The 10,449-nt window shown below is 33.8% G+C and overlaps 1 protein-coding gene across 4 annotated transcripts in view; it reads right to left on the bottom strand.

Moving 5' to 3' along the window:
- Positions 1-9,885, bottom strand: part of LOC113229215 (microtubule-associated protein tau) — a 24,354-nt gene extending 14,469 nt beyond the window's left edge. For 2 of the 4 annotated variants that reach the window (XM_026462734.1, XM_026462736.1), the window contains exon 1: positions 9,857-9,885. The gene's annotated coding sequence lies outside the window, so the exon portion shown is untranslated. The remainder of the gene's footprint in view (positions 1-9,856) is intronic. The other 2 variants (XM_026462738.1, XM_026462737.1) reach the window with 2 other exon arrangements.
- Between the last annotated feature and the right edge of the window lie 564 nt (positions 9,886-10,449).

Here is a 10,449-nt window from a genome sequence, read left to right as displayed (position 1 = left end):
AGGACTAGATAATATAATTTTTACCTGACTACGGCGAAGCTTTCTTTTAGCGTAGAATACAGAGGAAAACGCTATATCAATCATATCTTATAATGTAATTTAAGTCATATAATTCCTGACATAATAAAATCGATGTCATATAATATAATGTACCTACGTGGCTTGTACGATATCGGGTTGCATAAACAGATTATCGGCAGTGAATATTTCCTGGTAATATAGTACTTTATCGAAAATTTCCAAAACTATAAAAGTGACTCAAAAATGCATTAAGTTTCCGTATTGAATCAGAAAAAAAATTACAATAATAAAAAGTGTTGTGACGTTTTTGTTCTCTAGGCATGTTCACAGTAGCAGTGATAGCCTCGTTTACGCTTGCTGCCTACTCCCAGTGTCGGCTTTACCTACGCTGCATCATGCAGTGTAGTTCGCGGCGCAAACGAAGTTAATGGACTATTAATTCTCAGCGTTATTTTTTATAATTATATATAACGCACACACTCATAGCCACTAGGGAAACTCTGTGTCGCGGGTGCCATGGACACACACATACACAACCACAAATTACACCTAAACTCACGAGAGAAATAAATGTTGGCCGTACAAATATTTCTCCCGGCCCGGGAATTGAACCCGGGACCACCGCGTGGCAGTCCAGTATGGTAGCCATTTGGCCACTGAGGCAGATAATTACACCTGAATTTCCGATCACAGGGGAAATTATAACTATAAATATTCCATTTTGATTGTGAACCTACTAGAGGGCGCCAGGCTACGAATTGCACTGGGGCGCTAAATGGGCTAGCGTCGTCGATTGCCTACTCCGACGTAGGTTTTTCGAATCATTTCAAATAATAATAAGTGCGAAATCGATGTGTTTTCCGGTTTGGGGCGGTCCGAGTAGAAGCGAAACTCGCAACGTCTTTTTCGCTCTTAATGCATGAACCTAAAAATTTTTCTGACCTGCTCAAGCGGACCTTGTGATAATAAGTATGGTGACTCCTGTGTTCATACTCGTTCAAATACAAGATTTTGAATTGTTTCAACTAACTATTATACGCAGCGCCGAGGCTAACCCACGTAGCGCCCTGGGTGCAATCAATACCGCGGCTCTCTGTATTAGGTACGCGATCAAAATGGTATACTTACAGTTACATTTTCCCCAGTGATCGGAAATTCGGGTGCAAATGGTGCAATTAGAAATGTTATTGGAAAGCAATAGCCCGCATACTTCGCTTGCGCTGCGAGCGATGCAACCACTTTGGAGATGAGTCGCGAACGGCGCTCGGCGCCTCTAAGACCACAACATCCTGCACCAAAAATAAAGCCGACACTGACTGCACGTAGTTTATAATTTATAAATCTTTGGCATTCTAAAGCAGTTTAATTGGCGTGTGGCTAATCCTATTTCTCATTACGAACAATTATAAAAATTTAATTTAATTTGAAATTTATAATAATTTTCAGTTCACTATTTCTAAGACCATAATATGTCATTGTAACAAATGACATGTTCTTTACATATTTCTTATGTTTAAGTTTATTGTAATAGATTACTCGCTAAATTTTTAAGTACTTTGGAAATGAAACTGTCTTTTCGAATTTGAATTGCTTATATTCCAACCATTGCGTATATAAACCGACATCTCGGGCCCTTTTTGACTTGTGAAGGGGCTGAAAGTTGGTTTGTTTGAAAAAACAAATACACGCGATTGTGTAATAATCGCGAAAATCGTATATATGGTATGTATAGGTATTTGTTTGTAATTGCGTAAATAAATCAAATTATAATCGGTGCATATTAGCGAACTCAATTATTCTGTATACCTACTAACTAGCAAATGCACGACTTAATAGGTATACAAATGATAAAAAAATGTACAACTGCGTGTCGTAAAAACGCGTGTCTGTTTACAGTAGTTGAAATCCTTGCGAGTTCCGATTATCTTAATTAATTCACAATATACTTAATACATGACTGTAGAGGACCTTCCTTGTCCAGTTCTTCACCGTATCATTCTTTTGGCCAATAGTTTTCGAAATTAGAGTTCCATTTTTATATTTGACTGTACGATGAAAAATAATAAAATAATTTAATGTCGATTATGTAGAAGAGAACCGGGCATAAATTTAACTCCTTAACAACGTCGCACTAAGAATTACTTGCATAAGACTTCGAATTAGTTCTTTAAGAGTGAAACGTGAACTTTTATCTTTAGAAGTACTCGTGTGTACAGTAAATTGCATAACAAGCTTGACTCTTACTTAGCTTGACGTGTTCTTGACCCACCTTGTTCACAATTTACATAATGCTCATGTATAAAACAACAGAAAAACTTAAGTGCATGAAATTAATCATCGTGACGTGATAAGAAAATTCTCAATTATACCGACTTACGTTATTATTATATCTAAAGAGGATTGATAAATATTACTATAAGCGAATAAGAACTTCATTCAGTAAATTAGGTGTATATGTAACATTGTTCAAATTTAATACAGAGTTCTCCAATCTCCAAGAGTTACCATAAGACTTTACAGGTTGGAATAAACGTGTTGTGAATGATACTGAAGATTATATAAGAAATTTCCCCTTCGCTAGTTTCCTTTTCTCCGCTGAAATAATTTGTTCTGTAAAAATAATAAAACGCACTTGTTTTTGTCTACCGAATAAAAAGTCGTAAACTCCAATCTACACAAACAAACCCAGTACATGATTAAAAGGACTGGTTTTAGATGAGTTTTTGTATAAATCTCGTGTGTTGCTTGTCCAAATTGCACATTGGTATTTAGATTTTTTTGGTTACAATATCGAAATACGATGTGAAGAAAAAATATTTTGAGATATTGCTTCCAATAATATATATATATGTATTGTAAGTACCAACATAATTATTATTTATCTGAATAAATACAGAATTTTCGAACGTCACCCTGAGACATAAGTTGACAAGTCCCACCACCAGCACCCCTATCTTTCAACACTGAAACTCAGTAATGCTAACGTTACTGCTTGACGGCAGAAACAGGTAACGTGGCAGTAGTTCCCTGGACGAATTCTTTCACTAGGAGCTCTACTGCTACTAAAATGCTACCAAAGCTGCTCTCTTCGCAGATGGTGATTTTTGGGCATAAATTTTATGGATTAATTATAAAAACTAGTACAAATGGTTTAGGAAGATTGTTTCGTTATAAGTAGTGCTACGCCTTGTTATCGCTTTTAGAAAATCGAGAGGAGACTACAAACAAGAGATTCACATTCCATTTTAAAATGTCATCGTAATGATGACGATAAAAAAAAATTAAATAAACAATGAAAGAACGATACACATTAAAGTAATAGACGATGTGAGCAGAATTGTTATTAATATTTTCTAAAGTTTACGTATAATGTCGTTTACGGCATAATACGTAGGCGCTATATATAAATTGTTATACTCCAGGCTTTTATGCGCAATATGAAATAAATAAGTAATAAATACTTAATTGTTCAAAAGAAGAGCTTGCTGTAGGTAAGTACTCTTATTTGCTGCAAAGAGATGTTGACAATTTGTCTAAGAAAGAATTAAAACATTCCAAAAACATGAAAGAGACTTTTTTTCTAGTTCCTCATTTCAAATCTGGTTGCATAACAATCTGGTTTACATAACATTTAGTGAATATAATAAAATAAATTCAGTGCAAATCTTAAGTAACTAAATGCGGGCGCGGAAAAGGCTCTGGCGTCATGCAATCTGGCGTCAGACTGCTCGCTGTGACGTGGACGCATATAGAGAATTTCACTACCAAGTGACTCAGAGCCGATATAAAACTCAGCGGCCAAGTAAATAAAGATCATTCAGTATTATACCGTCGATAGCTACGGAGAAACAAATGTTTGTGAACGGTGTTGAAGTTATCAGTAACAGACTGGAAAATATCAGTTTAAATTTCGAAAGTAAGTGTTATAACTAGAATAACAAATTTGAGTGTTTTTAACTTCTACATTTGATACTTTTTTGTTTTGGTTTAAGAAATAATTTAAAATCTTCAATTTCGTTGGAAGAGTTCTCTTGTTCGTACAGTGTTTCTTGTTTGCGGTTTTAATTACAACTTTACATTTGTTTTTTTTATTTGCTTCTCACTAGTTTGTTGACCTACAGCGCGGGTCCATAGGTTAGTGACACGTAGTAATAATTATTATTAGACTTGAAAAGTAATTGCAATGTCACCGCTGACGTTAATTGCAATAGCCAACGATTCACGCGTAAATGAAATTCCTCGAAATAAACTTTTCTATATTTTTAAAATGAAGTTGTTATGGAATTTTGACATGCTAAGTGATTACACATTTAAATAACACAGTATAGTGTTGTAAAATGTATTAATAACGTACATATTAATTAATAAAATATTGTATAATTATTAGAACTTTTGTCTTCTTACAGAAATGCAACCCAAGCCAGAAAGACCACCGGTGTGCTCTAAGGGACAACTCCCGCTCCTACACTTAACACCAACGAACGGGAGTCAAAAGAAATCTGACAGCCAACTTCAAGGAGCTGACAGCCCTTGGCTACTGAAGCCAAGACATGACATTCCACCAACCCCGCCACCGCAAGCTGACCCCAAACCATTCTTCCAACAACGGGTCGGGTAGACAACGACGAGTTCGAATATGATGAATGAGACTTTTAAATGGCAACCTGCCATGTGGGAACGCGGGATTTGAAATAATGTAACACATACCAAAGTGAATCTACGCAAATGTCTGCAAAATGAGATTTTGTTTAAAATATCACAATGACGTCATTCGGTGGATAATAATGTAGATTTCGTTAGGTATTTTCGTTTATACCCGATGTTTTGACGGAGGAAACGAAAACGTGTCACTTCGAAGGCTATTTATTTGTATTTTAGTTCTATAATTGAGTGTTATTTTCAAGACACGGCTCTTGGTGAGATTATTTACTTTTAACTGAATGAGTCAAAAGTACAAAATGTTCTTTTTTTCAATTTATTATGCGTAATATAGAAAGTCACCGTTTTTAATATTTTTTATAGATTATTGTATAAACATATACGTGTCTTAGAGATAAATGTCTTTCGGCGTTTCGTAGTTTTATAGTTATTCAAACAATATGATTTTAGATTGAATAGATAGTATTTTGTATAAAGTAACGGGAAGCTGACAAACCACGACCCTCGATTATAGTTTCTAAATCGCGTCTACTGAATATCATGGAGTTTGACTCATTAAACATCAATTTAGGATAAAAAATTAATTTGTATGAACAGCACTTACAGGACCATCCTTTTGATCTCGCGAAAATCAAATTCCGTGTAAGTTAATGATCATGTCACAATATTATTCATACGTGTACCAAATGTAAATTTTACGTAGACAAGTGTATATAAACGCAAAAATAGAAAGCATAATTATTAAAATGTGTTTGGAGGTAAAAAATAAAGTTCAAAGACAATATTGTAAGTTAGTTCTTAAATTAATCTCGAACAATAAATTATTATAAATGTATAAAGATCATTCATTATAATTACACCTTCATTTCCTTTAAGCCCCGGAGAAATATTTATTACATGAAACATATAAATCAATGTCCGTTGCGTTATAAGACGACAAATTAAACCTTTTTTTCTAGGAAACCTTACAAAGGCAGCGTCGGATCACCCACCACTATTATGTTATGTTATGACTATGCATATTCAGGTTATTTATTGTATAAAAGCAGTTTTCATTATAATAAAGTGGCATTAAAAACTTTGTAAAGAAAATTACTGTGAACCTTTTCTTTTTAAATATAGTTCCAAAAGAAATAGGTATTCCATTTCTTGAAAATATATGTATTTAGTAAGGAGTAATTACACGTTAGGTATAAAGTTATCGAAAATCCATACTTATTAAAAATTAAATTTATTTTGAAAGTATGTACAGATTATTCATTGACTTCGGCAACTTTCCAGTCCGCCATCTGAATTAACTTCGGGGTCTACTCACGCCCGGGACATCCGCCCGAAACAATTACTGTCAAATAAGTAATACTCGACTAAATCAAAACACAATGTCAGTCAATATGAAGCTTCACTTGTATCGTGCATGCAATTTGGTCAAGTATTACTGATTTGACAGTAATTGTTTCGGACGCATATCGGACGAAGAACCCTGGATTGTAAATGACCAAAAAAGCAAACAAAATCTTTTCTTTGACCATAGTTCGACGAACATTTATATAACAAAGCACAATGTGCCTTTTCTACGTCAATGGCGGTCACTATCGTACAGTCCGTAATTGACATAAAAACATGTATTAGGTATATCTTCTAGGACATCTAACTTAATGGTTGTATATAAAAAGTATGTATAGGTATAAAATAATAATCTGCTTCTTGAGGTTCTAGTAATTTGCGTCATTAAATAATGTAACTAATTAATATAATTATGTATACCTTGCCAATTATTAGCAGCGTAGAGACAGTCTAACTTGGCTCAGCCGTTCGCGCGTGGGAAATCATAAATAACATAATTACGACAGGTTTTATTAACGATTTTTATATCAGTTGGTCATTTATTATTAAGTATTTTCAAACTGAGTGACAATTTACCTTATAACTAGTTTCTAACAGAGACATGAGGGTGATGTGACCGCAAGATGAGACATCAAAATTAGATTGTTTAACTGAATGAGAAATGAATCAACTAAATTAAGGGACAAGGTTTTTCGGATATATTGCATAAAAGTATCTAATATTAAGTATTAATTTCGCGTCGAAGCAGATGGCAGTCTTTAATGTAAAATCCGGAATTGAGAAAATTTTTACTAAACGGTATCTGGAACTTTAAATAAATTATTGAAATTGTGTACAAGTTTTGGTCAAATTTTAGCATTTACACCCCTCTAAAAAAGAATGCTCTAAAGTAGAAAGAATGTTCCGTTCATAAAATTGATTAATACATAAATGAACTTTGTGTTTATCGTGTGCGATCCACTCTCTCAGCTCTCTGCAATATGTACCATTACAATAACACGAGCTACACGCGTGGATGGACTTAAGAAAACAAAATTGATTTATTATATTTAGAAAATGACGGATTTTTATTTAGTGCTTCTGATTAGAAAGATTTATTTACACTCTCGGGCATTATTACACCCACTATCATCATGATTTATCAATATACATAGATCCCATCGCATGGGAGCCCTCTAAAGAAAAAGTCTATTGGTATAGGTACTATTAGGTACTCTACTATGCAAGGTCTATAGAGGTTCAGGAAATACAGTGGGGTACTTGGTTAAGAAAAATAAAGAGAGTCTGTGAAGTCGACGGCTCCCGGAAATAAAATTAAATGTGTGAATTAAAATATACATATAAAAAATAGAGCGTTAAATTTTACATTGTTTACTATAGTAAGGAACTAAAATTGTTAGTTTTGATGTCCAGAATAAATCTGTTCAGATTTGGCGTCGACTTTATAGACACCTGTATAAACAAGTCATATCTTTTAATGGGTATATAAAGCTTTTAGCCCACTGAATAAATTGTTCTCTAGGTACATTCATGGAATACGCTTAAACCACATTTCTTGCTTTTGAAGAGGTAAGTACGTGTTCAACAGAATATTTGTTTTTACTTTTTAGATAGCAACTTTTAGTGGTGAGACTGTGAATTTCAGGAAATTCTGAAGTACTTAATAGTTCCGCACATAATGCTCATTAGACTTTCTGCGCGATAAATTATTAAAGCTTCACCAATAAGGGACATAGAATAACTCTGTAAAATTTTTCACAGGCACCTCTACAGTTTGAAATCATTTGCCGAAACACAAGTACCTAAATTTGGAATACGATAAAAAGATTTCTTTCCTGATTCACGGAGTAAGTATTTTCTGCGGTGTCCCCAAAACTGACTCATGGCGTGAGTCATTCTATCATTGTACCGATTTTTTTCCTGCACAAAGGATTTACCTCAAAGCCACTCAGGATTGCTGACAATCAGAAAAAAGAGGATAAAGAGTTATGATTTAGTATTGATTGATCCGCTGAATTGTTTTTTTTAGATTTTAGATACATTTTATGAACTACTGAGAAAACTAGGTACTCTGTTTCAAGTAATATTAAGCACTGGCCTTAAAAATAGATTGCTAATTTTGAGTAGTAGGTACAAAATATTAGGTAGCATAGCAATTTTGTGCAGCAATCTTAAATATTTATGCTTTTTAAATTGCTTTCAAACAAAAACGTAGTTAACGTTAAACTCACGAATGAAGTGAGATTTTTTTCAACGAATCTAATTTCCACCGTAAGTAATCGTTACGAAACGCAATTTTCTCTTTGGCAGTGGTTAGAGCCGGAGGGATATCCATCAAGTAAGGAATCCAGTAAAATAGCTACATACATAATACATAAAAATACATAAAAATATAAGTATATTCTTACGGGGTTCAACTGTACCTATAGTAATAAAATTTCTATATGCACTATTCTAGGTGACATAATATGTATTGAAATATTAAACATGACGTTTCAAAAGATTTTGATGAGATTCCTAGCTTCGGTAAGCTCAAAATTTATCATTTTGTGAAATATTCTAAAATTAATTTATTAAAGGCTAGTTCGAAATTAGATTCGTTATCTAAACAAATGATGCTATGATGAATTGATAGAACTTACGAAGAAAATATTTGGCTTTTATAGTCGACCCGTACTATAATCTATGTGGTTAATGCAGTGGACACCCTGGGTTCCGGGAAACCGCAGGCGAAACTCCTCGCTAAAGAGCTTTCACAGTTTTTTCAGTAACCCGAAGGTTGCCTGGAAGAGATTGCGATATAGAAATAAGGCCTGCTGTTGAACCTGTCCTTTTATTTTTTGTATTATTTTATATTTGTCCCACTGTGCAATAAAGAATATTTGTTTTGTATTGTAAACAGGTGTCTATGAAACATTTTAAGGATTAGATGGCTGGTAGCTATTTCTACCAAAGAAAGTTTTGCCACCAAATGGGAAAACCCAGACTCCTGGGCCACTATCAGCTTCAAGGCGCAGTCCTTTATGATTTTTTCACATTGGAGTAAATGATTTTATGGTAATACTTTTTTTTTCTTTTTAAGCATATTATTTCGTGTACCTAATATCCTGCAAATTTGTGAATTTTCGAAATATTTATTTCATATAAAATGTCCAGATTTAAAGAAAGGCAGGTGTTTATACAACAAGTTTAACATGGTAATCCTCTCTTGATTGACAAATTAATCAACTGATTACCTTATCACCGATGTCAGTGTTAAATAGTAATTGTATAAGCATTGTATGGAAAAAATATAATGATAATAAAATATAAATAAATGATAAAAACCGAATTAAAATGTATCAAGCTATAAATTGTTATCTCTTAGTACCAACCACGTACACCACCATATGTGAAGATAATACATGGAAGTACATGCTTTCGTCGGTTAGTTTTCTACATCAATCTTCAAGCTGCTTGAAAGTGTCTATTTAGACTGACTTAGACTGAGACACTGATATATAATTGTAGTTCGATTGTCAAGGTCGAGAACATCTATATATAGAAAATCCAGGCACCTAACACCATTCAGAGTTCTAGAACCCTCCTTAATAATATCGTAGTTATAAAAATAACAATGGTATTACGCGCACATACAACATGGAAAAGGCCTTTTGTCACTGTTCAAACGTGTTGTTATTATGACAGATGATGTGTGCGATCGATATTTTGAATAATGAACAAACTGTGTACAGGAAAGTGATATTATCGAACGTAGAGCACCTATCGGATTCTAGAATGTTCGGTGGGAAGGTAAAGCCGGTGCATTTGGTGGTAAAAGAAAAGAACTTACCTCGCGAGGTGGGTCACTTACTAAAACACTGAATGATAAAGAGATGGTTTTGAATATCGAAGGTTCGAAGGGCGCTCCGAAGCAGTCGCCGGCAAAACCTAATGTGTCGTGATAGGCGGCCTCTACCGGCGACTGAAACCTATGAAGACTTTTGCTATTACCAGACAAGGCAATAGGCATTATCGAAATTGATTGCATGTTTACTTGGGACTGTTTGTCGAAGTTTTGTACTGTTGCCAAAACCAATGTTAAGAATTATTCATATTATAAACCAAGCATAAATATCAACTCTACTTTGAAATATTTTCCTATACATTCCAGTAACTGATTACTTAACAATATAATAAATCAATAAGTGTTAATAGTAAGTTTAACGAAAGGAAGTCTTGGAATCTTTATATGCATCCATGTAATACTATACGAGTATATGTGGGTATTATATCTGTTTAGGAAAAACATCATAATGGCTATATTACTTCCTTATTGAAATATCCTAGTACCTATCCTAGTAATAATAATAGAAATGTGGTTATGGAAATATAATGTAACTTTCCGTATATACAACACATCTATTGTTTGTCGAAATTGCATGA

The sequence above is a fragment of the Hyposmocoma kahamanoa genome, unplaced genomic scaffold (genome assembly GCF_003589595.1).
Source record: "Hyposmocoma kahamanoa isolate Upper Pololo Valley unplaced genomic scaffold, ASM358959v1 296, whole genome shotgun sequence".
Classification (NCBI taxonomy): Eukaryota; Metazoa; Arthropoda; class Insecta; order Lepidoptera; family Cosmopterigidae; genus Hyposmocoma; species Hyposmocoma kahamanoa.
Note: the sequence above shows the minus strand (reverse complement) of the source record. Positions and strands in the feature narration are given on the sequence as shown.